General features: G+C 45.2%; 1 protein-coding gene and 1 pseudogene across 1 annotated transcript in view; both read left to right on the top strand.

Annotated features, from left to right (window-relative positions):
* Positions 1–24,060, top strand: part of LOC142923928 (uncharacterized) — a 72,650-nt pseudogene extending 48,590 nt beyond the window's left edge.
* A 112-nt stretch (positions 24,061–24,172) lies between these two features.
* LOC142923930 (uncharacterized) overlaps positions 24,173–27,660 on the top strand; it is a 21,752-nt gene continuing 18,264 nt past the window's right edge. The window contains exon 1 of the mRNA XM_076064954.1: positions 24,173–24,331. The gene's annotated coding sequence lies outside the window, so the exon portion shown is untranslated. The remainder of the gene's footprint in view (positions 24,332–27,660) is intronic.

Genomic DNA, 27,660 nt, shown 5'->3' with positions numbered 1-27,660 from the left:
GTCGGAGTAACCATAAGCCCTGAGAGCCTGGTGTACGTGCTTGAGTTCACTGGTAATGTGTTCCTGGTCGGAAATGCATTGGGCTCTATGGTATAGAGTCTTGATGAGAGAGTTCTTCTGGGATGGATGGTGGTGGGAATCCGGTTTCAAGTAAGCATCTGTATGGGTAGCTTTCCTGTAGACAGAGTGGCTCATTGAACCATCATGTCTCCTTTTAATTAAAACATCCAAAAAGGGTAGTTTGCCATCTTTTTCGACCTCCATGGTAAATCTGATGGCTGGGTGTATGGAATTAATGTGATCGCGGAATTGGTCTAGAGCAGGCTGGCCATGTGGCCAGATGACAAAAGTGTCATCCACGTACCTCTTCCATAAGGTCGGGCGTAGAGTGGCAGTCTGGAGGGCGTCAGTTTCAAATTTTTCCATGAATACGTTTGCTACAACCGGAGATAGGGGGGAGCCCATTGGGGTGCCCTCAGTTTGTTTGTAGAAAGTTCCGTTCCAGGTGAAGTATGTGTTGGTTAAGCAATGTCTCACCAGGGAGGGTGCATCAGTATGCAGTCCTTGATGAACCAGGTCCTCAATGATAGCGATGGTGTCAGGTACCGGGACTTTGGTGAACAAGGACACCACATCAAAACTGACAAGCAGGTCGTCTGCGGACAGGGAAATGCCTTTGATTGTCGATACCAGGTGAGTAGAATTTAGTACCGCAGAGGTGGTTTTTCCAGTGAAAGGTCGCAGTATATCAGCAAGAAAACGTGCCAGTTTATAGGTAGGGGAGTTGATAGTAGAGACGATGGGACGAAGGGGTGTCTCTTCTTTGTGTATCTTTGGAAGGCCATATAATATTGGTGGTCTGGCAGCAGAGGGTTTCAACGAGAACTGTTTGGTCTGATCAATTAATGCTGTTGAATTAGAGATGATTTTTTTCGTTTTGGTAACCAGGCTGTTGGTGGGATCTCTTTTTATTTTTGTATAGCTGCCATCGTCGAGTAGTTCTTGAATTTTGTTGTTATATTCTGTTTTGTCCATGATGACAGTGGCATTGCCCTTGTCAGCTGAGAGGACGACAATATCATCTCTCTTTTTTAATTGAGATAATTCAAAGCGTTCATCTTTGCTGATCCAGGTCTGATTCAACACAGTACATAAAAACCCTGATCTGGTTCCATCTGTAAAAGATGCTGTTCCAGACATGCAGTACCCGGGCGTTTACAAACTAAAGTGCCTCTGTGGTAGTAGCTACATTGGAGAAACCAAACGACATCTCGGACCGCATCCGCGAACATAAAGCAGACTTGAAACACGGTAGAACGTACTCCTCTGCCGTAGCAGATCACTGTTATAATTCAGTGGGCTCACATGACATTGACTTCTCCAAGACGGAGGTTCTTTGCAAACCAACCGGCTACCATGAGAGATTCGTTCATGAGGCCATTCACATATACAAGCACAGAGACAATTTCAACCGAGAAGATGGATTCTGGCTTAGTAACCATTGGAAAGATGTTTTAAACCATTTCGGTTCTTAATTAATTGTATTTTACGATGAACTTCAGACCGCAGCTCTTTCGCTGGCATTGACTCTTAATACCTCTCACACCACGGTTAATGGTATGGTTTACAACATGGAGTATAATAGCGCCTCGCAGCTGTCTCTCTCCCCCTCCTCCGTTCCGACCATGGATGAACTCGTCCGTCTGAACGGGGCTCGTAGCTATCCGTGGTTCTAAAGTTGAGGGTAAGAATATGAATAAGAATCCACCCATTTTTTCGCCATATAGCATTGTGATATATAACGACTTATTGTTGGTAGCTTAGCTGATTGGAGAATATATAGTTTATTGATAACATTGAGGTAGTTTACATTTTAGTTTTTTATTGGTTTACTATATGGTATTAAATTTCGATTTAAAGCTTTCGTGACTGCAAGGATTCATCTTCTTTGGTTCTTTCGGTAAATTCACGTAGAATGATAATAAAATAATAAATTGATAAAATAAAATAACACAATAATATTATAGCACAATAATATTATTGTGTTATTTTATTTTATCAATTTATGATTTTATTCTCATTCTACGTGACTTTACCGAAAGAACCAAAGTATATGGTATTAATTATATAGTGTAGTGTATACCCAGTTACTGTTAATAGCACAGCTTATTGAAGAATATATTGAGTACATTTATTATATTGATGTAATTTAGACTTAGGTTTTTTCACATCGGTTTACTATATGATAGTCGAGTTGTTGCAGCCCCTTTGGCGTCCATGTACTAGGTGCCTCTGTAGATATGTAGGCTTTGACTTTAACATAGCTATTTCTATGACCATTCACAAGCTAATCCCTCAGTTATTTCCATGCTAAATTCTCCTGTTTGATTTATACTGGGTGCCTCTGTGGATGTGTAGGCTTTGACTTTAACATAGCCATTTCTGTGACCAGTCACAAGCTAATCACGCAGATATTTCAATGCTAAATTATTAATTATCCGAACCAAACATTAAACTAATTTTCAATGGTACAGTATATTTTTTCAAGTAGTGGTATTCCAAACTTTCGCAGCAGCTTAAATTCCCTTTGCACACCATCAATATGTAAACTCCCCCTCCCCCCCTCGCCGGTCTGCATATGTTCACCCCCTCTACACCGTTCATCATGCTAAGTCCGCCATTTAAATGCTAATTTTTACGCTAATTCCTTTGTCAAGGCGCTCTGTTCTCACACAGCTTAAAGGTCGCGGTCTGAGCTTGGCTGTGTTCGCTCCAGCGCTGTCCTCGAGACAGTCTCGTCCCTTCACCTGATGAAGGCCACTTGTGTTTGTGGCCGAAACGTCGTGAGAATTTTATTGTGTTATTTTGTTTTATTAATTTATTATTTTATTCTCATTCTACGTGACTTTACCGAAAGAACCAAATAAGATGAATCCTTGCAGTCACGAAAGCTTTAAATCGAAATTTGTATACCACTTATTTAAGATTTAAGATTCCTATATGTTGAATGTAAATTCCTTGTCTGTGCGAACTTTCATGGCGAATAAAACCCTTTCTGATTAAAACCCTTTCTGATTAAAGTCATGTAAATAGAAAACAATAATACAGAAAAAATGTGTTTATAGGAATAGGTTTTACCCTTTTAACTGGCACAAAAACTGACACCTTTATTCAAGGCATCATGTTTGCAATAACCACAACACAAGCAGTCAATTTGCCAACACAAGAGACAACTCTGATAATAATATGCACTGTCCTTGAAATTGATTGGTCCACACCCGAGACGGCTTTTCTTAGAACTTAGTCTACACTGGTGTTGAACCAGAAGACGCCAAAAGGCGTCTCGGGTGTGGACCAATCAAATTCAAGGACAGTGCTTATTATCAGAGTTGTCTCTTTTGTTTGCATTTTGACTGCTTGTGTTGTGGTTATTGCAAACATGATGCCTTGAATAAAGGTGTCAGTTTTTGTGCCAGTTAAAAGGGTAAAACCTATTCCTATATCTTGTTACTGGCAAAGGAGGTCTCATAATGTAAAAAAATGTTTATTTTTATTATTTAAATTGTCATTTAATTTAAGTTTTTTTCTTTAATGAAACATGTTTTTTAATTTACCTGACTTTACCGAAGGAACCAAGAATATTAATTCCTGCAGTCACCACTCGGTTCGCCTCAATCTGCGTGGAGGCTTGGCCCCCACTCACACAGTGTACACACACACAGTGTACACACACACAGTGTACACACACACAGTGTACACACACACAGTGTACACACACACAGTGTACACACACACAGTGTACACACACACAGTGTACACACACACAGTGTACACACACACAGTGTATACACACACAGTGTATAAACACACCCAAGGGGTCTCTGATCAAGGGAGGGAGCAATGGAAAATGAATCTAAATCAACTTAAACTCCAACCCCGCTCTATGACGTCACCACTCAGCAATTCGTCATCGGCGTGAAACGCCAGGGGGAAGTGTACCTCGCTAGTGACGTCATGTCACCAAGGTATTCACCCCTCCCCGTTGACCGCGCCCTGAGCGTGACGTCACCTCTGCCTGGGTCACTTCCGTTATCTGTTCAAGTAGAATCCTTATTTGGGCAAAGCTACTCCCACTGACTGGCGGTTCATTAACATAATGCATTCATGAAAGCCGTCGCGAGTTTATTGCGACGAGTTCGGCACCCACGCCCATCCCTTCACGTATGAGCCAGACTCATTAACATAATTTATTCAAGTTAAGAACCGCTCATTGTGGGAGGGGAGTTTTGTACCCCGCAAGTGACGTCACGAAGTAACAGGAAGCTGCTGCTCTGCCGTGCACTGAAATCCGAGGTGAGTAATTCTCATCGCGGTTGTGGTGGTTGTGGTGGTGGTTGTTGTGGTGGTGGTTGTTGTTGTGGTTGTTGTTTACCGAGGTAGAGCCTCGCTCTCTCTCGTAGGGATGTCAATTGAGTAGCAGCGAGCATGGAAGCGATGTCCAGGTTGGAACTTTACAGCGCGGGGCCTAGCCACGCGGGGCCTTGCCTCCTGCCCTCGCCTGATCGCGTTTGCTTCAATTCTCTCGCATAAGTTTAATTTGTCTTCACTCGGCTCGCCACTTTGTCACTTTGTTTTACTTGTTGTGGTGGTGGTTGTGGTGGTGGTTGTTGTGGTGATTGTTGTGGTGGTGGTGGTTGTTGTAGTGGTGGTGGTTGTGGTGGTGGTGGTTGTGGTGGTGGTTGTTGTGGTGGTGGTTGTTGTGGTGGTGGTTGTTGTGGTGGTGGTTGTTGTGGTGGTTGTTGTGGTGGTTGTTGTGGTGGTGGTTGTTGTGGTGGTGGTGGTGGTTGTGGTGGTGGTTGTTGTGGTGGTGGTTGTTGTGGTGGTGGTGGTGTTGTTGGTAGTAGTTGTGGTTGTTGTGGTGGTTGTGGTGGTGGTTGTTGTGGTAGTGGTTGTGGTGGTGGTTGTTGTGGTGGTGGTTGTAGTGGTGGTTGTGGTGGTGGTGGTTGTTGTGGTGGTGGTTGTGGTGGTGGTGGTTGTGGTGGTGGTGGTGGTTGTGGTCGTGGTTGTGGTGGTGGTTGTTATGGTTGTTGTGGTGGTAGTTGTAGTGGTGGTGGTTGTAGTGGTGGTTGTATTGGTCGTGGTTGTGGTGGTGTTTGAGGTTGTGGTGGTTGTTGTGGTAGTGGTTGTTGGAGTGGTGGTGGTTGTTGGTGTGGTGGTTGTTGTGGTGGTGGTTGTTGCGGTTATTGTGGTGATTGTGGTGGTGGTTGTTGTTGTGGTGGTGTTTGTGGTTGTGGTGGTGGTTGTTTTGGTGGTGGTTGTTTTGGTGGTGGTGGTGGTGGTGGTGGTTGTAGTTGTGGTGGTGGTTGTGGTGGTGGTTGTTGTGGTGGTGGTGGTGGTTGTTTACAGAGGTAGAGCCTCGCTCTCTCTCGTAGGGATGTCAATTGTGTAGCAGCGAGCATGAAAGCGATGTCCAGGTTGGAACTTTACAACGCGGGGCCTAGCCACGCGGGGCCTTGCCTCCTGCCCTCGCCTGATCGCGTTTGCTTCAATTATCTCGCTTAATTTAGCAATCTTTGTAAGAAAGTAATCACCCAGGTGGGGTGTTGTTGACTGTTCTGTTAGCCGACTCTCTGTTGTATTGCAATACGTTTCTAAGTTTACTAGGTTTGTCTTCTCTTTCACTTGTACCTGATGATGATTGCTTGTGTTGCAATCGAAACGTCGCATTCCATTTGGACACAGCGTTGGTGTACGGTGCTTTTTGTGGAATATTTTGCTGTTTTTCCCTGGATTTCTGTTTGCACAGTCACATAGTCACTTTAAGATGTTTTCTTGTTCATGTTTTTGTTTTTTATACTCTTTGGTTTTATTCGGTAAAGTCACGTAGGTAAAAAATAAAACAACAAAAATCACGACGTTTCGGCCACAACTCAAGCGGCCTTCATAAGGTGAAGGGACCAGACTGCCTCCAAGACAGTGCTGGAGTGAAACAGAGCCAAGCTCAGACCACGGCTTTTAAGCTGTGTTTGTTTTTGTTTGTTGCGTTTGCACCCAATTCAAGAGCCAAATGGCTCACAGGGCTATACCAAATAAATGAAACTGAAAGTATTATTTCATTATTATTTTTTTTCTACGTGACTTTACCGAAAGAACCAAAGAGTATCTTGCTTTAGTTTAAATTTCTCTTCACCTGGCTCGCTACTTTGTAACTTTGTTTTGTTTTAAATATCCACAGTTTTTTTTATTTTTTTACCAGGCCACGCCCGCGTTGAGCTGCTGTACCGTTCTTGTTTTCAGAAGCGGTGTTCACTCTGGACGCGTGGCGGTGTTCACTCTAGACGCGTGGCGGTGTTCACTCTAGACGCGTGGCGGTGTTCACTCTAGACGCGTGGCGGTGTTCACTCTAGACGCGTGGTGGTGTTCACTCTAGGCGCGTGGCGGTGTTCACTCTGGACGCGTGGCGGTGTTCACTCTAGACGCGTGGCGGTGTTCACTCTAGACATGTGGCGGTGTTCACTCTAGACGCATGGTGGTGTTCACTCTAGATGTGTGGTGGTGTTCACTCTAGATGTGTGGCGGTGTTCACTCTGGACGCGTGGCGGTGTTCACTCTAGACGCATGGTGGTGTTCACTCTAGATGTGTGGTGGTGTTCACTCTAGATGTGTGGCGGTGTTCACTCTGGACGCGTGGCGGTGTTCACTCTGGACGCGTGGCGGTGTTCACTCTAGACGCGTGGCGGTGTTCACTCTAGACGCGTGGCGGTGTTCACTCTGGACGTCTGGCGGTGTTCACTCTAGATGCGTGGCGGTGTTCACTCTAGACGCGTGGTGGTGTTCACGCTGGACGCGTGGCGGTGTTCACTCTACATATGGAGGGGAAACCCGGGGATCGGGAAGGAAATCCACGCGACCACGGGGAGAGAGAGAGAGACACGCAGCCTCAGCTGTGTTTATTTATCCTCAATGAATTACTTTGTGGAGTGAGGAACCATTAATACTGAGCAGGTGAAGGTGGCCAGGCGTGGGTCTGGACACACCACCACCTGTGAACCATGCCAGTGTGTGACAGTGGTGGAGCCAGTGGGGGTGGGGTGGCACGTACCCCCCCAACGGTCCGATTGAAATCCCTAATTTCGATCGGATCATTGGGGTTTATTAGTAACTAGCTTCACTACCCGGCTTCGCCCGGGACTTGGATTCTTGACTTGGATAAATTTCAAATTTCATATTCCCTTGTCTTTCACTGAAAACCCCTGAAAAAATTTGATGCTTGCAAGAAAGAAAAAAGCCGAAACAAATCAAGTTCCCTAAATCGGATGTTTTCACTCAAGGAAATTTAACCTTAATCCACTTCTTCGCAAGGTCGATTTTGGCCACTCCGGAAGGGAATGACGTGGCGAGCTGAAAATAGTCGCGTTCATTTAGAAATTCCAGACAGCATAAGCTGTGAAATTTTCATGATGCCAGAGCTCAGCGTTGGATAGTTTTTGATGCTTCACACAAACAGATGCTATTTCTGCTTTATATTTAATAGCCGTTGTACCCGTTCTTCGCACCCATATGTATTGAAACTCCGAGAAGCCAATGGCTTCATCGGCCAGGAGCAAAGCACCACCTAAAATCTCCCGGCATGCTGTTAACAGCTCTAGAAGTACGGTGCACGAAGAGCCATATGGTAGGGGTAAGCATTGCAGAGCGCTTAACTCAGGTGTGTTGCGGGTTGACGTCACACACTCCATGGTCATTTCCCCCACCCCCCCCCCCCCCAAAATACAAAAGTCTATTTTTATACTTTTTACATTGTGTACAGTATGGAACCTACCCACATGCCAAATCTCAAGTGTGTAGCATGTTGGGAAGTATGCTAAACACTTTCGAACAGACACACATATCCACACATTTCGCTTTTATATATATAGATAAATCAGCATTTTGCGACCCCCCCCCCACTGCCACCGTGTGGCATTTTATTACGTGCCAGGGACTCTATGAGAGGACAACAGTCCGAGTCCATAATTGGCAATAAGTAACGGCAAAGCAGTTACAAGCGACTCACAGAATTGTGTGCAGTTGCGTATACAGTACACGACTTCCCTGAAGGCAAACACCTTCAGCGAGCGCGATGGCTATCACACACGTCGAATAAAAAGGATTAGGACAAGTCCTTGGTAACAACTCCGTACTAACAACTCCTTACTTAATAACAACTCATAATGTTTCATTGCTGGAGGGGTTGCTCATGGCTCCGCCTCTGAGTGTGTGATCGTGTCAAGTTTGTATGTGCAGTAAAGCCTATTAACTCTATATAGTAATAGGTTTTACCCTTTTAACTGGCACAAAAAAACTGACACCTTTATTCAAGTCATCATGTTTGCAATAACCACAACACAAGCAGTCAAAATGCAAACAAATGAGACAACTCTGATAATACTAAGCACTGTCCTTGAAATTGATTGGTCCACACCCGAGACGGCTTTTCTTAGAACCTAGTCTCCACTGGTGTTGAAACAGAAGACGCCAAAAGGCGTCTCGGGTGTGGACCAATCAAATTCAAGGACAGTGCTTATTATCAGAGTTGTCTCTATTGTTTGCATTTTGAATGCTTGTGTTGTGGTTATTGCAAACATGATGCCTTGAATGAAGGTGTCAGTTTTTTGTTCCAGTTAAAAGAGTAAAACCTATTACTATATCTTGTTACTGGCAAAGGAGGTCTCATAATCTATTAACTCTATTGAGCACGGAGGTGATATCAAAACAGTTTATTTTTGTTTTTCTCTGGAACTCTTTGTTTGAATGTAGTCGGGAAGTTATCACAGCACACGTGCAGCTGAAGTCAGAACTGTTCATCCCAGCATTCAAGGACATCTGTGCCTGGCTTCACACCTCTAAGTTGCGATTAAACATTCATTTATGCATAACACAAATAGTATTATTTTCAACACCCTTTGCTATGTCAGCTGAATTTAGCTTTCATAAATATTCCTTTTGTAGCCAGACATCCGAAATTGTGTGCTCGGAGTTTTAGGTTAACATTCATTTTGAAGATACTAGGGCTTCCAGGCACGTTTATGACCATTTGCCCTCTCATTGTGTGCCATAACAGCCCGTTTGATGAATTTGGGGCACTTTTTCACTATAACATGAATATATGAATAAGTATAGACGTGTTAGTCACGTGTTACTGTGTGTATGCATTCCTCTGTGCATCGATACTGACGTGTAGATGGTGTTTATATTCTTTTTTTCTGTCTGCAGCTGTCGCTTTCTGTCTGCAGAATTTGTCCGATGGAGCAAAGGCACTCGGCGCGGCTTGGTGCAAAAAGGCAACAATGCGACCGGCCTGCAAACAACACGGATCGTACTGGAAATTTGACACGGCACCAGAGAACACACACAGGAGAGAAACCCTTCAAGTGCAGTGTGTGTGGGAAGGCCTTTTCACTTTCACCAAATCTTCAAAGACACCAGAGAACACACACGGGAGAGAAACCCTTCAAGTGCAGTGTGTGTGGGAAGGCGTTTGCACATTCATCTACTCTTAAAAAACACCAGAGAACACACACGGGAGAGAAACCCTTCAAGTGCAGTGTGTGTGGGAAGGCGTTTTCACAGTCACCACATCTTCAAGTACACCAGAGAACGCACACAGGAGAGAAACTCTTTAAGTGCAGTGTGTGTGGGAAGGCGTTTTCAGATCCATCTGCTCTTGTAAGACACCAGAGAACACACACGGGAGAAAAACCCTTCAATTGCAGTGTGTGTGGGAAGGCGTTTGCACTTTCACCAAATCTTCAAATTCACCAGAGAACACACACAGGAGAGAAACCCTTCAAGTGCAGTGTGTGTGGGAAGGCGTTTGCACTTTCACCAAATTTTCAAATACACCAGAGAACACACACAGGAGAGAAACCCTTCAAGTGCAGTGTGTGTGGGAAGGCGTTTTCACGTTCAATAAAATCTTCAAAGACACCAGAGAACACACACAGGAGAGAAACCCTTCAAGTGCAGTGTGTGTGGGAAGGCGTTTGCACTTTCACCAAATCTTCAAATACACCAGAGAACACACACAGGAGAGAAACCCTTCAAGTGCAGTGTGTGTGGGAAGGCGTTTTCAGATCCATCTGCTCTTGTAAGACACCAGAGAACTCACACGGGAGAGAAACCCTTCAAGTGCAGTGTGTGTGGGAAGGCGTTTGCACTTTCACCAAATCTTCAAATACACCAGAGAACACACACAGGAGAGAAACCCTTCAAGTGCAGTGTGTGTGGGAAGGCGTTTGCACAGTCACCACATCTTCATGTACACCAGAGAACTCACAAGCATCAGAAGATCCACAAGGAGTGGAGTCTGAAATCAGCTTGTGAAAGTCAAAGTGCCGCAATGAGCTCATCCCTCATGAAACAAGAACCGGAACAAAATCCCAGCTTGGACACTTTTAAAGGTATCGAGGTGAAATATGAAGAGGTGAAGGTGAAATGTGAAGAAGTGATGGTGAAGAGCGAAGAAGTGAAGGTAAAATGTGAAGATGAAGATTCAACTCCACAATGGGACCTTAACATCAATGGAGGCAACGTGAAGCAGGAGGAGAATTCTGACTGTGAGGCAGAGCGAGGCAACTCCCAGCAGTTTGTGGAAGTGGAGGTGTGGGTGGACTTCCTAGACAATACAAAGTCAAATAGAGACCCGGTAGATGTGTAAGCTTGAGACGATGTCGCTCCAATAGATGCACCTTTGTCACAGGCCTTTAATGACAAGAATTTTGAAGTTGAACAATCAATTCCTAGGTTCAACCTGCAGGGTAAGATCGGCCAGTCTTTGTGGACCTGTGGGTTGGGTAGTTCTCTAACCATGAGCGAGAGCCAATAAGCTTCCAAGCATTCACAAGGTTCTAATAATTTCATTTATATGGTGCTTGCTTAATCGCCTCTGGCAATTCGGAGTGTTGTATCGTATCTCGTCTCAAACACTTGAAGAGCATCCCCAAGTAGCAGCTGACCCTGTGTGGTACAAGGTGGTGGCCCTGCACTGGCCTGCATGTGGACAGGAGCCTGTCAGTAGGGGGCGATGGTTGATGTGGCATCTCAGTTGTGGAGTTTGTAGGTAATGTTTATAATTTGATCAATTTTGACCCAGACACCAGCATGCAATGGCCTACTCGATTTGAAAGGCGCAATAGTATGTTGTACATACACTGTAAAGCGTATGTTTTAAAATAGCTTGTTAATGCGTTGTAACCTGATTCAGTATATTTCACTGCAGTAATTCAGTTTTGTTAATATTCCTGTGAATAATTTATAATGAATACCTGTCTGATTGTGTGCGTATATGTAACATTTTGTCTATAAGGGTCAAACATTGAATAAGTGATGTTTGGACAAAGTGTGTGTTTTGGAAGTAACCTGTACAGACAACTCAGGTGAGACTCATTGTTCTTGTGATACAGGGGAAAGGGTATTTTTCTGTTTTCAGGAAGCATCTCCCTCTGGAGCAACTCATTGTTTTTGAAATAGGCAGCACACTCGGATCATTAATCAATCACAAGTAGAGGAGATACATTCTCTACAACACGAATGATAATTTTGTACTACGTGTTGATGTAAAATTTTGTCGAAATAGGACGAGAAATGGTCCAAGCTGTTTAACGTCTGGATGTTCACAACCAAGGGTTGAAGCAAGCCTGACCGCCTGCGGCGCCCCTCACAACCATTTACGGCCTTGAGCCAGCAAAGTCACAAAAAAAATTGCACACGAACGACACCTCCACGCAGCTCCCGATGCTCCGTTTTGAAGTTTTAAAATGAAACAACTTTGAATTGTATTATGTTTTGAATTAGATAATTGTATTTATTCATTAAAAGCTTATTACTTGAAAACGATATTTCGTGTGAATTTTCCCTCGTCGTTAAGTAGATGGCCTTGCCGGGGGTTCGGTTCGACGCGGACTTTCAGCTGGTTGGGATCGCGGGATCGAGATGAGGCGACACAGAGCTGGCCGTGCGAGAAGACCGCCGTCTGCAGATCGATTCCAACGCGATCGAACGTCTGTCCCTGCACCTCCGTCGTTCATGCAGGGGGTCTGTAGGTTTACAGCACCTCCTGCATGAAAACGACGGAACGTGCAGCCTTCATCACAGATGAAGTTGTGCACTTATATAAAAGAGTATAGCCAGTGGGTTTTCAAAGTACCTTCGTCTTACAGAAATTAATTTTGAGTGAGCCCACCGCATTAAAACAATGCTCAGCTGAGCTGGGCGAGCCACGGTGGGTTTGGGGGGGGGGGGTCACCTCATCTTAGTCACGTGACACAGCTCACGTGACTTCTGTCGCGACAATGTCTGGATGTTTTCGCCTGAGCATGACCCCTCGTGTTGCGATCGAAACGTCGCGATTTATTTTTTCTTATTTTATTTTTTCTACCTACGTGACTTTACCGCAAGAACCAAAGAGTATGAAAGATTTAAAGCTTTCGTGACTGCAGTAATTCATATTCTTAGCTCTTTCGGTAAAGTCACGTTGAAGGAAAGCAATATAATAATAAAATATATAAAACAATAAAAAATTCTCACGACGTTTCGACCATAACACAAACGGTCGTCATCAGGTGTGTCGGTTTGCATTAATTTATTTATTTTTAAACGGTGTATTTATTTATAAAAAACGTCAGCGCCACGCGCAGAGATTTGGCAGTTTGTTTAGAGGGACGAGTCCATCTATGTTCTGAGAAGAGGAGGGGGGAGACGAAAAATTAATGTATGCTGTCTGAAAGGCGCTGTAAGTGAACAATCAATTAAGACCTGAAATGGTTTATCAAATCTTTCCAATGATTGCTAAGCCAGAATCCATCTTCTCGGTTGGAATTGTCTCTGTGCTTGTTTATGTGGATAGCCTCATGAACGAATCGCTCATGGTAGCCAGATGGCTTACAAAGAACCTCTGTCTTGGAAAAGTCAATGTCATGTGAGCCTACTGAATTATAACAATGATCTGCCACGGCCGAGGTGTTGGTCCTACCGTGTTTAAGGTCTGCTTTGTGTTCACGAATGCAGTCTGAGACATGGCGTTTGGTTTCTCCAATGTAATTATTACCACAGAGGCAACTTAGTTTGTAGACACCAGGGTACTGTATGTCCGGAATCACATCTTTTACAGACAGAACCAGATCACGGATTTTATGTAATGTGTTGAAACGGACCTGGATCTTGTGTTTATTCAAGATTTTGGAGATCTTTTTGTGATCCCCGCAATGTAGGGTAAAGTGTTGGTTTTGAAAGGCTCCTCAAGAGGGTCCTTCTTCATGGTTTGAGTGATAGCTTTGCGGATTGCATAGTCGGAGTAACCATTAGCCTTAAGAGCTTGGTGTACGTGCTTGAGTTCACTGCCTATGTGTTCCTGGTCGGATATGCATTGGGCTCTATGATACAGAGTTTTGATGAGAGAATTCTTCTGTGATGGATGGTGGAAGGAATCCGGTTTCAGATAAGCATCCGTTTAGGTAGCTTTCCTGTAGACAGAGTGGCTCATTGAACCATCAGGTCTCTTTTTTATTAGGACATCCAAAAAAGGTAGCTTGCCATCATTTTCAACTTCCATGGTAAATCTGATGGCTGCGTGTATGGAATTGATGTGGTCGAAGAATTGGTCTAGAGCAGGCCGGCCATGTGGCCAGATGACAAAAGTGTCATCCACGTACCTCTTCCATAAGGTTGGGCGCAGAGTGGCAGTCTGGATGGCGTCAGTCTCAAATTTCTCCATGAAAATGTTAGCTATAACCGGAGATAGGGGGGAGCCCATTGGGGTGCCCTCGGTTTGTTTGTAGAAAGTTACATTCCAAGTGAAGTATGTATTGGTTAAGCAGTGTCTCACCAGGGGGGGTACCTCAGTGTTTAGTTCTTGATGAACCAAGTCTTCAATGATTGCGATAGTGTCAGGTATAGGAACTTTGGTGAATAAGGAAACTAGATCAAAACTGACAAGCAGGTCGTCTGGGGACAGGGAAATACCCTTGATTGTCGTTACCAGGTGAGTAGAATTTTGTACCGCAGAGGTGGTTTTTCAAGTGAAAGGACACAGGATTTCAGACAAATAACGAGCCAGTTTGTATGTGGGGGGAGTTGATAGTAGAGACGATGGGACGAAGGGGTGTATCTACTTTATGTATTTTTGGTAAGCCGTATAATCTTGGTGGCCTGGCAGCAGATGGTTTCAACGAAAACTGTTTAGATTGATAAATTAATGCGGTTGAATCAGAAATTATTTTGTTGGTTTGTGTGACGAGGCTGTTGGTGGGATCTCTTTTTATTTTTGCATAGCTGCCATCGTCGAGTAATTCTTTAATTTTGTTGTTATATTTTAGTTTATCCATGATGACAGTAGCATTGCTCTTGTAAGCTGAGAGGACTACAACGTCATCCCTCTTTTTTAATTTCTATAATTCAAAACGCTCATCTTTGCTGAGGTTGCTAGCTGGCATCTTAGCGTTTTTGAGAGTTGCAGCGATTTCAGATCTTGCTACGTCTGCAGTGATGTGACCCGGGCCCCTGAGAGCAACGTCTACTTGGGCAATGATTTCATTAACTGGTATGTGTTTAGGTGTGACTGCAAAGTTTAGACCTTTAGCTAAAACGGATTTCAGACCATTGGAAATAGAACTGTTACTGCGATTAATTACGACTTTGTTAACATCTAGCTTTTTGGTGTGTGGGTCCAGTCTTTTGTTGAAGAGGAGGTTAAATTTGGAAATCAGGTTGTCCTTACATTTGGTCGACATAGTAGCAGCTGAAGAGGCAGTCATATTGTCTACATGTTCCCAATCCGATGTGGACATTGTTGCCCTCAATGATAAGTGTTATTCGTAGAGTGTCTTGTCTAACTGATCTAGTTCGGTGCGTATAATCTGATTTTCTCTGAGATAAGAGCTAAGCTAGTTTTGAAAAGAATTCGTTTAGCATTAAAAGAAGTTACAGCAGCAGAGGTCAGTGTAAATGCGATTGGTATTACCCCAGAGTCGCGGCATCTCTTCAGAAAGGTGAGAGACTCGATCAGCTGAGCCTTCTTATCCCGGAGTTTGTTGAAAGATCTTAAAGTTATGTGGAAACCCTCCCCGTAGAGGCGATTAAATTTTGATTTAAAGCTTTCGTGACTGCTGTAATTCATATTCTTAGCTCTTTCGGTAAAGTCACGTTGAAGGGAAACAATAAAATAATACAATATATATAAAACAATAAAAATTCTCACGACGTTTCGACCATAACACAAACGGTCATCATCACGTGTTGAAGTACAATCCTTATTTGGGCAAAGCTACTCCCGGTGACTGGCGGCTCATTAACATAATATATTCATGAAAGCCGTCGCGAGTTTATTGCGACGAGTTCGGCACCCACGCCCCATCCCTCCACGTATGGGCCAGACTCATTAACATAATTTATTTAAGTAACAGAGTTGCTCATTGTGGGAGGGGAGTGTTTTGTTCCCCGCAAGTGACGTCATGTCAACTTCTGCTGCTGCGTGACGTCACGAGATAACAGGAAGCTGCTGCTCCGCCGTGCACTGAAATCCGAGGTCAGAAATTCTCATCGCGGTTGTGGTGGTGGTGGTTGTGGTGGTGGTTGTTGTTGTGGTGGTGGTTGTTGTGGTGGTTGTTGTTGTTTACCGAGGTAGAGCCTCGCTCTCTCTCGTAGGGATGTCAATTGAGTAGCAGCGAGCATGGAAGCGATGTCCAGGTTGGAACTTTACAGCGTGCGGCCTAGCCACGCGGGGCCTTGCCTCCTGCCCTCGCCTGATCGCGTTTGCTTCAATTCTCTCGCATAAGTTTAATTTGTCTTCACTCGGCTCGCCACTTTGTCACTTTGTTTTACTTGTTGTGGTTGTTGTGGTGGTTGTTGTGGTGGTGGTGGTGGTTGTTGTTGTGGTTGTATTGGTGGTGGTGTTTGTGGTGGTTGTATTGGTGGTGGTTGTGGTGGTGGTTGTGATGGTGGTTGTGGTTGTGATGGTGGTTGTGGTGGTGGTGGTTGTGGTGGTGGTCGTTGTGGTGGTGGTTGTGATGGTGGTTGTGGTTGTGATGGTGGTTGTGGTGGTGTTTGTGGTGGTGTTTGTGGTGGTTGTATTGGTGGTGGTTGTATTGGTGGTGGTTGTATTGGTGGTGGTTGTGGTGGTAGTTGTTGTGGTGGTGGTTTTGGTGGTAGTTGTTGTGGTTTTGGTGGTTGTGGTGGTGGTTGTTGTGGTGGTGGTGTTTGTGGTGGTTGTATTGGTGGTGGTGGTTGTGGTTGTGATGGTGGTTGTGGTGGTTGTTGTGGTGTTTCTGGTGGTTGTATTGGTGGTGGTTGTGGTTGTTGTGGTGGTGGTTGTTGTGGTTTTGGTGGTGGTGTTTGTGGTGGTTGTATTGGTGGTGGTTGTGTTGGTGGTTGTGGTGGTAGTGGTTGTGGTGGTGGTTGTTGTGGTGGTGGTTGTTGTTTACCGAGGTAGAGCCTCGCTCTCTCTCGTTGGGATGTCAATTGAGTAGCAGCGAGCATGGAAGCGATGTCCAGGTTGGAACTTTACAGCGCGGGGCCTAACCACACGGGGCCTTGCCTCCTGCCCTCGCCTGATCGCGTTTGCTTCAATTCCCTCGCTTAAGTTTAATTTGTCTTCACTCGGCTCGCCACTTTGTCACTTTGTTTTACTTTTAAATATTCACGCAGTTTTTATTTCATTCTTTTTTACCAGGCCAAGCCCGCTTGAGCTGCTGTGCCGCTTTTGTTTTTGGAAGCGACCTGCCCACAACACAAGGTGAGGCTCGTGAACAGCGTGGCGGTGTTCACTCTAGACGCGTGGCGGTGTTCACTCTAGACGCGTGGCGGTGTTCACTCTAGACGGGTGGCGGTGTTCACTCTAGACGCGTGGCGGTGTTCACTCTAGACGGGTGGTGGTGTTCACTCTGGGCGCGTGGTGGTGTTTACTGTAGACGCGTGGTGGTGTTCACTCTACTTGGTGGAGTGAGAAAGCAAGAATTTTGAGCAGGTGAAGGTGGCCAGGCGTGGGTCTGGACACACCACCACCTGTGAACCATGCCAGTGTGTGACAGTGGTGGAGCCAGTGGGGGTGGGGTGGCACGTACCCCCCCAACGGTCTGATTGAAATCCCTAATTTCGATCGGATCATTGGGGTTTATTAGAAACTAGCTTCACTACCCGGCTTCGCCCGGGACTTGGATTCTTGTCTTGGATGAATTTCAAATTTCATATTCCCTTATCTGTGTTGCGGGTTGACGCCACACACTCCATGGTCATTTCCCCCACTCCCCCAAAATACAAAAATATATTTTAATACTTTGTGCATTGTGTCCAGTCTGGAAGCTACCCACATTACAAATTTCAAGTTTGTAGCATGTTCGGAAGTATGCTGAACATTTCAAACAGACACACATTCACAATTGTGTGCAGTTGCGTATACAGTACACGACTTCCCTGATGGCAAACACCTTCAGCGAGCACGATGCATATCACAGGTGTCGAATAAAAAGCATAGGACAAGTCCTTACTAACAACTCCTTACTAACAACTCCTTACTAACTAGCAACTCCTTACTAAGTAACAATGCCTTACTTACTAACAACTCCTTACTTACTAACAACTCCTTACCAACAACTCCTTACTAACAACTCCTTACGAACAACTCCTTACTTACTAACAACTCCTATCATTTTTCATTGCTGAAGGGGTTGCCCCTCCTACCTTAAAATCCTGGCTCCACCTCTGAGTGTGTGACAGGGTCAAGTTTGTATTTGCAGTAAAGTCTATTAATGCTATTGAGCGTGGAGGTTATATCAAAACAGTTTATTTTTGTTTTTCTCTAAAACTCTTTGTAAGAATGGAGTCAGGAAGTTATCACAGCACACGTGCAGCTGAAGTCGGAACTGTTCATCCCAGCATTCAAGGACATCTGTGCCTGGCTTCACAACTCTAAGTTGTGATTGAACATTAATTTATGCATTTCTGCATAACACAAATAGTATTATTTTCAACACCCTTTGCTATGTCAGCTGAATTTAGTTTTCATAAATATTCCTTTTGAAGCCAGACAGCCGAAATTGTGTGCTCGGAGTTTTGGGTTAACATTCATTTTGAAGATGCTAGGGCTTCCAGACACATTTATGACATTTGCCCTCTCATTGTGTGCCATAACAGCCCGTGTGATGAATTTGGGACACTTTTTCACTATATCATGAAATTATGAATAAGTTTAGACATGTTAGTCACGTGTTACTGTGTGTATGCATTCCTCTGTGCATCAATACTGACATGTAGATGGTGTGGACATTATTTTTTTCTGTCTGCAGCTGACGCTTCCTCTGTTGCTTCCTCTGCAGAATTTGTCTGATGGAGCAAAGGCACTCGGCGCAGCTCGGTACAAAAAGGCATCATTGCGACCGGTGTGCATACAGCACGGATCGTACTGGAAATTTGACCTTGCACCAGAGAACTCACACGGGAGAGAAACCCTTCAAGTGCAGTGTGTGTGGGAAGGCGTTTTCACAGTCATCTGCTCTTTTAACACACCAGAGAACGCACACAGGAGAGAAACCCTTCAAGTGCAGTGTGTGTGGGAAGGCGTTTGCACATTCACCACATCTTCAAAGACACCAGAGAACACACACAGGAGATAAACCCTTCAAGTGCAGTGTGTGTGGGAAGGCGTTTTCACGTTCATCTACTCTTGTAACACACCAGAGAACTCACACAGGAGAGAAACCCTTCAAGTGCAGTGTGTGTGGGAAGGCGTTTGCACAGTTAGCTACTCTTCAAAAACACCAGAGAACATACACGGGAGAGAAACCCTTCAAGTGCAGTGTGTGCGGGAAGGCATTTTCACAGTCATCTGCTCTTGTAATACACCAGAGAACACACACGGGAGAGAAACCCTTCAAGTGCAGTGTGTGTGGGAAGGCGTTTTCACAGTCATCACATCTTCAAGAACACCAGAGAATACACACGGGAGAGAAACCCTTCAAGTGCAGTGTGTGTGGGAAGGCGTTTTCACATTCATCTCCTCTTATAAAACACCAGAGAACTCACACAGGAGAGAAACCCTTCAAGTGCAGTGTGTGTGGAAAGGCGTTTTCACGTTCATCTACTCTTGTAACACACCAGAGAACTCACACAGGAGAGAAACCCTTCAAGTGCAGTGTGTGTGGGAAGGCGTTTTCACGGTCACCACATCTTCAAGTACACCAGAGAACACACACGGGAGAGAAACCCTTCAAGTGCAGTGTGTGTGGGAAGGCGTTTTCACAGTCACCACATCTTCAAAGACACCAGAGAACACACAAGCATCAGAAGATCCACAAGAAGTGGAGTCTGAAATCAGCTTGTGAAAGTCAAAGTGCCGCAATGAGCCTATCCCTCATGAAACAAGAACCGGAAGAAAATTCCAGCTTGGACACTTTTAAAGGTATCGAGGTGAAATATGAAGAGGTGAAATGTGAAGAAGTGATGGTGAAGAGCGAAGAAGTGAAGGTAAAATGTGAAGATGAAGATTCAACTCCACAATGGGACCTTAACATCGATGGAGGCAACGTGAAGCAGGAGGAGAATTCTGACTGTGAGGCAGAGCGAGGCAACTCCCAGCAGTTTGTGGAAGTGGAGGTGTGGGTGGACTTCCTAGACAATACAAAGTCAAATGGAGACCCGGTAGATGTGTAAGGCAGAGACGATGTCGCTCCAATAGATGCACCTTTGTCACAGGCCTTTAATGACAAGAATGTGAAGTTGAACACTCAATTCCTAGGTTCAACCTGCAGGGTAAGAGCGGCCAGTCTTTGTGGACCTGTGGGTTGGGTAGATCTCGAACCAGGAGCGAGAACCAAGAAGCTCCCAAGCATTAACTAGGTTCTAATAATTCCATTTATATGGTGCTTGCTTAATCACCTCTGGCAATTCAGAGTTTTGTATCGTATCTCGTCTCAAACACTCGAAGAGCACCCCCAAGTAGCAGCTGCCCCTGTGTGGCACAAGGTGGTGGCCCTGCACTGGCCTGCATGTGGACAAGAGCCTGTCAGTAGGGGGCGATGGTTGATGTGGCATCTCAGTTGTGGAGTTTGTAGGTAATGTTTAGAATTTGATCAATTTTGACCCAGATGCCAGCATGAAATGGCCTACTCGTTTTGAATGGCTCAATAGTATGTTGTACATACACTGTTAAGCAGACGGTGTGTATTTTTTTAAATAGCTTCTTGTTGATGCGATGTAACCTGATGCAGTATATTACACTGTAGTAATACAATTTTGTTAATATTCCTGTCAATAATTTATAATGAATACTTGGCTGATTGTGTGCGTATATGTAAGATTTTGTCTATAAGGGTCAAACATTAAATAAGTGATGTTAGGACAAAGTGTGTGTTTGGAAGTAACCTGTACAGATAACTCAGGTGAGACTCATTGTTCATGTGATACAGGTCAAAGGGTATTTTTGCGTTTTCAGAAAGCATCTCCCTCTGAAGCAACTCATTGTCTTTGAAATAGGGATCACACTCTGATCCTTCATCAATTACAAGGCATACCACTCAAAACTTACACGTAGAGGAGGTACATTCTCTACAACACGAATTATAATTTTGTGTTACGTATTGACGTAGATTTTGTCGAATTAGGACGAGAAATGCTCCTTGCTGATTAACGTCTGGATGTTCACAACCAAGGGTTGAAGCAAGCCTGACCGCCTGCAGCGCCCCTCACAACCATTTATGGCTTTGGGCCAGGAAAGTCACGAAAAAAATTGCACACGAACGACGCCTCCACGCAAGCTCCCGATGCTCCGTATCATACTGCTGTCCCTCCCGGACATATCTAGTGCCACACTCAACTCCACAAACGGCTACCCTCGTTATTTTGCGTCAATACTTGTTGCTCGATTTGGCACTACACCTGCAAATGAAACAGCGCATAGACACTTGTACACTCCATCATTGTATCCTTTTTAACACCATTTGCGAGCTGCTGCTATTCGTCCAAGGTTCCCCGCTCTTCATCCTTTCACAGAAAATACTTGTGCAAACTGTTAATTCTACTTTTCTTATTTCTGGGTGGTATTGAGCTTCATCCTGGCCCAAATGAAAAGAACTTGTGTCATTCTGTAGATTTTTCTGGCAGGAGAGGTGTTGGTGTTCTACATGTCAACATCAGAGGGCTTGTGATTAAATTAAGTCAACTAAAACTAGAAGTGGCAAATCTTGACCCGGACATTTTTTGCCTAACAGAAACATTTCTCACTCCTGCGGTCAATGACTTGCAGATTACGATTGACAACTACAACCTTTTTTGGCTTGACCGAGAATCTAAAGGAGGTGGCATTGCCATCTATGTTCGTAATACTATTATATGTTCACCATCTCACTCCTTGTTTAAAAAATGTTGCTTTGAAGGTTTGGCTCTCAGAATAACTCTCCCAAATAATCAACAGATATTGGTAGTGTGCTGCTATAGACCGCCTTGTTGGAAGGATGTTGAAGCTGCATTGGCATTGAGAGAGCTTTTTGGGGGCCTCCCTAAAGGTGAAATAGTTTTAGTGGGTGATCTAAATTGGAATTGGCTAAACACGCCGGCCGTGGCCACAAATTTTACAGATGAATTTAACCTGTTTCAATTAATAAATGTCCCCACAAGACCCAACCTAAAAAATCTGGGACAGTCAACGCTGCTTGACGTCCAATTGACAAATGGCCCTCACAATTTCACACTGACTGGTGTTCTGGGTAATAACCTTAGTGATCACTCCTTCATTTTTTGGGTGAGATCATCAGCCAGACCCAAAGCCCCCCCTAAAATTGTTGAGAAGCACTCTTTGAGGCACTTCCGCACTCAGGCATTTACAAATGATGTGCTTCACTCGGATTTTGCTAAGTTCTGTGATATCCCCAACCTGACTACGGCTTGGGAGACTTTCAGGTACACGTTTCTCCAAATTCTTAACAAACATGCTCCGTTGGTTAGATTTAAAACTAAAGGCAACCGCCCACCATGGTATGATCCTTTGATTACAAAGCTCATGAAAACTAGGGACAAGGCTTGGGCATGTGCTCAGAAAAGTAATTTGGTAAATGACTGCCTAGAATACAGGATTTTAAGGAATAGATGTGTAAAAAAAATACGGCATGCAAAAAATGCCTACTTTTCCTCCACTCTCCTGAAATCACATGGAAATTCCAGGATGTTTTTGGAAAACAATCAAATCTATCGAAAAGGCATCCAAAACAGACAATCTGCCCTTTGAGCTTAACCGAAATGGAGAATATTTTTCAGATCCCAAAAAAATAGTTGACAATTTTAACCTTCATTTTTCTGAAGCTGGTAATATTTTTGATAATGTATTGGGAGTCACCCCTGCTCATGCAAATTATTGATCCCAATAACTACCGACCTATCTCAATTTTGTCCCCATTGATGAAAATTTTTTTAAAAATTATTGAACTACCAAATTAGCAGTTTCTTGTCCACCAACAATCTACTACATCTAAAACAATCTGGGTTCCGAAAAAAATGCAGCACCACATCTGCTGCATTAGATTCTCTGAATCAAATTTACAGTAGCCTTGCTAATAAGCAGTACTGTGCCTGTCTTTTTCTTGACCTGTCCAAAGCTTTTGATACAGTAGACCACAACACCCTGCTTAGTAAACTAAGTTGCCTCGGTTTTTCCAAAAACACAGAAAAATGGTTTAAAAAATACCTCTTTTCTCGCACCCAAACTGTATTCATAGATGGTTGGAGGTCTCACAGTGTTAAGATAACAAAATGGGGTTCCACAGGGTTCCATCCTCGGCCCCCTCTTGTTCTCTCTTTATGTCAATGACTTGGGCACTGAACTGGATCATTCCAGGGTAAATCTTTTTGCAGATGACACGATACTGATTACTGCTGGCCGCTCTCCAGATGACGTGATTGCTAAGCTCCAGGGTGATTTCAACAAACTACAACATCAGCTAGTTTCTCTTAAACTAGTCCTAAATACCTCCAAAACCAAGGTGCTATGCTTCTCACCGGGATTAAAGCAGGAAGTTATTTTTTCCAAACTACATTCCTTAAATAATGATCAAATAGAGCAAGTCAAGTTCTATAAGTATCTTGGGGTCATCCTGGATTCAAAACTGAATTTTGAAGATCACATTGATTATATTGGTTAAAAGACTATATTAAAAATTGGTTTACTGTATCGACACAAGCACTGCTTCCCCCCTATGTTCCGTTTGGAATTGATAAAAGCTACCATACTGCCTCTACTTGACTACTGTGACATCGTGTATAAATCAGCCCCAAGTACTGTACTGAAGAAGCTTGATTCCATCTATCACTCGGCCTTAAGATTTGCATTGAACTGCCCATACAGGACTCACCACTGTGATCTCTACATTGGGTCAAACTTAACATCTCTTAATGTTTGACGGCTTGTACACCAGATTTTATTTATTCACGATGTACTTACAAAAAAATCCGCAGACTACCTACTGGATCTCCTCTCTGTTTCAAAGAACAAATTTGACCTCAGGTCTTCGCTCATCTACCAGGTTCACATTCCCTATTGCCATACAAAAACCGGAGGAAGGGCCTTTGATATTGATGCCCCCAGGGTCTGGAATGCTATTGTCAATAAACTACAACTTGAATCACTACCTATGAGATCTTCACTCAAAACTGCTCTAGAGGAGTTGTACACCCCTAGCTGCCACTGCTATTCAGTGGCCTAAAATATGGCTCTAGATTTTGGTGTTATAATTTATTTATGTAGTTAATTGTAAAAAATTCGGTCACAGTTTTTATAATCACTGTTACATTGGATTTATGGCTTTTATTTTGGTGATTTCGAAAAGTTTTTTTGTTTTGGCCATGTTTTTGTTTATTGTAGTACGGAGTTAGACTGATGGCCTTAATCTTAGTTGTCTTGTGGTTGTTGTTGTTGTTATTTGAATTGCATCCCACTGGGATTTTTGCACACAGCGTTGGTGTACGGTGCTATTTCAGGAATATTTTGATAATTTTTTCCTGGATTTTCTGTTTGCACAGTCACATAAAGTCACTTTAAGATGTTTTCTTGTTCATGTTTTTTGTTTGTTGCGGTTGCACCCGATTCAAGAGCCGAATGGCTCACAGGGCTATACCAAATAAATGAACTATGAACTAAATGAACTATGAACATATGGGCCGGGTTCATTAACATAATATATTCACGTACGGAGCCGCTCATTGTGGGAGGGGAGTGTTATCGTTCCCCACAAATGACGTCATGTCACCGCCTGCTGTCGCGTGACGTCACGAGGTAACAGGAAGCTGCTGATCCGCCCGTCCACTGAAATACGAGGTGAGAAATTCTCATCGCGGTTGTGGTTGTTGTGGTGGTGGTGGTGGTTGTTGTGGTGGTGGTTGTAGTGGTGGTTGTTGTTGTTTACCGAGGTAGAGCCTCTCTCTCGTAGGGATGTCAATTGAGTATCAGCGAGCATGGAAGCGATGTCCAGGTTGTAACTTTATAGCGCGGGGCCTAGCCACGCGGGGCCTTGCCTCCTGCCCTCGCCTGATCGCGTTTGCTTCAATTCTCTCGCTTAAGTTTAATTTGTCTTAACTCGGCTCGCCACTTTGTCACTTTGTTTTACTTGTGGTGGTTGTTGTGGTGGTGGTTGTTGTGGTGGTGGTTGTTGTGGTGGTGGTGGTTGTGGTGGTGGTTGTGGTGGTGGTTGTTGTGGTGGTTGTTGTGGTTGTGGTGGTGGTTGTTGTGGTGGTTGTTGTGGTTGCGGTGGTGGTTGTTGTGGTGGTTGTGGCGGTTGTTGTTGTGGTTGCGGTGGTGGTTGTGGTGGTGGTTGTTGTGGTGTGGTTGTGTTGGTTGTTGTGGTGTTGGTGGTTGTGGTGTTGGTTGTATTGGTGGTGGTTGTGGTGGTGGTTGTTGTGGTGGTGGTTGTGGTGGTGGTGGTGGTGGTTGAGGTGGTTGTTGTGGTGGTTGTGGTGGTTGTGGTGGTGGTTGTTGTGGTGGTTGTTGTGGGTGGCCACGTGGAATGTTCGAACGCTCACTGCGGAGGAGAGGCTGCCCCTCCTCTGTCGGGAGCTGTACCGGTACCGCCTGGATCTGTGTGGCATTCAGGAGGTCCGGTGGACCGGCTCTGGCTCCTGCCACCATGAGGGGTGGACAGTCCTCTACTCGGGGCAGCAGACTGCCAAACAACAGGGTGTGGCTCTTCTTTTGAACAAAAGAATGAAGGGGGCGTGGGAGCGTGGCGGTGAGGTGTGGGAAGCTGTAAGTCCCAGGCTACTTTGGGCTCGCCTTCCCATCAACCGGAGGCGAGGAATGGTGGTCGTGGTTACATATGCCCTCACCGAAGATGAACATCCGTGGAGGGATGCAGGCAAAGCCGATGAGTCAGATGCCTTCTATGACCTCGGGATAGAGTCATCATGTTGGGTGACTTAAATGTCCGAGTTGGTCATGATACTGGCACCTGGTCTGGAGTGATTGGAGGGCATGGGCCAGATCAGCTCAATAACAACGGTAGGAGGCTGCTAGATTTTTGTGCAGCCCATGGGCTTGTAATTACCAACACGCTGTTCCGGCATCGGCGCATCCACACAACATCATGGATGTATGCCGGGTCCAAGAAAGAACATCTGCTGGACTACATAGTGACGGACCAGCGGATGCGAGCCCATGTCTTTGACACCAGGACCTACCGTGGAGCTGATCTGCCCTCTGACCATGAACTAGTCATCTGTAAGATGCGCCTGCCATTCTTCCACTCCGGTGGTGGGTGTACACGCAGGACCCCATTACAACCTAAAGTGGCCTGGTCTCAGTTATCTGATGAAAGTTGCAAGCGAGAATTTCATCATCGCTTGCGGCTGGGATTGGCATCGTCCCCGACTCCTCCTGATGTCGAGGGTAAATGGGCGAGGTTTAGGACTGTGACTCATGCAGCTGCAATGGCTGCTTTGGGTACGTGGTCCAGACCTCCCCAGAGACCCTGGCTGACAGAGGAGGTGTTCAGGATGCTTGAGAAAAAGCAACAGGCCCACTGTCATCGGCTACAGAATCCCACGTCAGAGAATGAGGAGGCTTGCCGCAGCCTTCGCTCGGAGGTTCGGAGAGCCGTGAGGCACTGCAAGGATGGGTGGTGGTCGCGGGTTGCTGAGGAGATGGAGTCTGCCTCAGTGGCCCGTGATCACAAATCTCTATTTAACTCCATCAAAAAAGTAATCTGCAGCGCCACACCTATTACCATCATTAGGGGAAAAAACGGTGACCCAATCTCCGACCCCCAGGAACAGGTTTGCAGATTTGCTGAGCATTTCTGTGAGGTCCTGGGGGAGGGAAAATCCCTCAGCCAGGAAAACATCGTGGCACAAAGTGAGGATGACCCTGCTGAGGCTGCGGTGCCTCAAATATTGGAAGAAGTCACCCCCTGTGAGTGGCTGGCTGAGGTGCCATCTGTTGAGGAAGTACTGAAGGCGATCCGGAGTCTGAGACCAGGAAAGGCAGCGGGCAGAGATGATCTCCCAAGCGAAATGCTGAGGGAGGGCGGCGTTTGTGCACAGACTGCCCTATATGACATCATAACAACAGTCTGGACCACTGGACGGGTTCCGCAGGATTGGAAGGATGGGGGACCACACAGACTGTAACAACTACAGGGGCATCTCACTCCTCAGTGTGCCGGGAAAGGTCCTGGAAAGGATTATTCAACATCGCCTTGCCAGGCACGCTGAGGAGAGGCTTGCGGAGCCCCAATGCGGTTTCAGGAAAGGGCGGTCCTGCACAGATGCCATATTTTCTGTCTGTCTGCTACAGCAGAGGTGTAGCGAATTCCAACAAGACCTACATCTCTGCTTTATTGACCTGGTCAAGGCCTATGATACCATCAGTAGGCCTGGGCTCTAGGTTGTTCTTCGTGCTTTTGGAGTACCTGACCCTCTGCTCACGATCATTAAGGACCTTCATGATGGTGAGCGGGCCCGGGTAAAACTACGTGGCTGGGAGTCAGAGCCATTCCCTGTTAACCTTGGGGTGCGACAGGGATGTCCTCTGGCTCTCACATTATTTAACATCTATTTTGACCACGTAGTTTGTGAAGCCTTCAATAGCTGTACCGGGGGAATCTACATATGGTACAGATATAATGGGAGGCTGATCGACGCCCGGGTGCGGTCAAGGGATGGCTCCCTATTGCTCAACCACGTTATGTATGCTGATGATTTGGTAATAGCTGCACATTCGGAGGAGGAATTGGAGACGCTGCTGCTGAGACTGGAGCGTGCCACTAAGAGGTGGGGCCTTACCATCAGCCCCACCAAAACTAAGCACCTGCCTGGGTATTTTGTACCATCGGACACTCCACCCCCACAACTCCCAATCGGTGATGGGGCAGTTGTGGAGAGAGTGGAGAGTTTCCCATACCTGGGCAGTGTGCTTATGACCGGCTCCAGTTTAACAGCAGAGGTCTCACTCCGAATCAGTCGAGCGGCAATATCTTTTCATCGGTTGCGTAACGCTGTGTGGAAGCTACCTGGTCTGTCGCTCCGCACTAAAAGCTTCAGGTCTTCTCAGCCACGGTCATTCCCTCCCTTCTCTATGCTTGCGAAACGTGGACCCCCCTAATGGAACATCTTCGCCGGTTAGAAACATTTAGGCTGGCCTGCCTACGATCCATC

The sequence above is a fragment of the Petromyzon marinus genome, unplaced genomic scaffold, assembly GCF_048934315.1.
Source record: "Petromyzon marinus isolate PM22_M1 ecotype Great Lakes invasive population unplaced genomic scaffold, UKy_Petmar_22M1.pri1.0 PM_Scaffold_9, whole genome shotgun sequence".
In the NCBI taxonomy this organism is placed as follows: Eukaryota; Metazoa; Chordata; class Hyperoartia; order Petromyzontiformes; family Petromyzontidae; genus Petromyzon; species Petromyzon marinus.
This window is presented reverse-complemented; position numbering and strand designations above follow the sequence as displayed.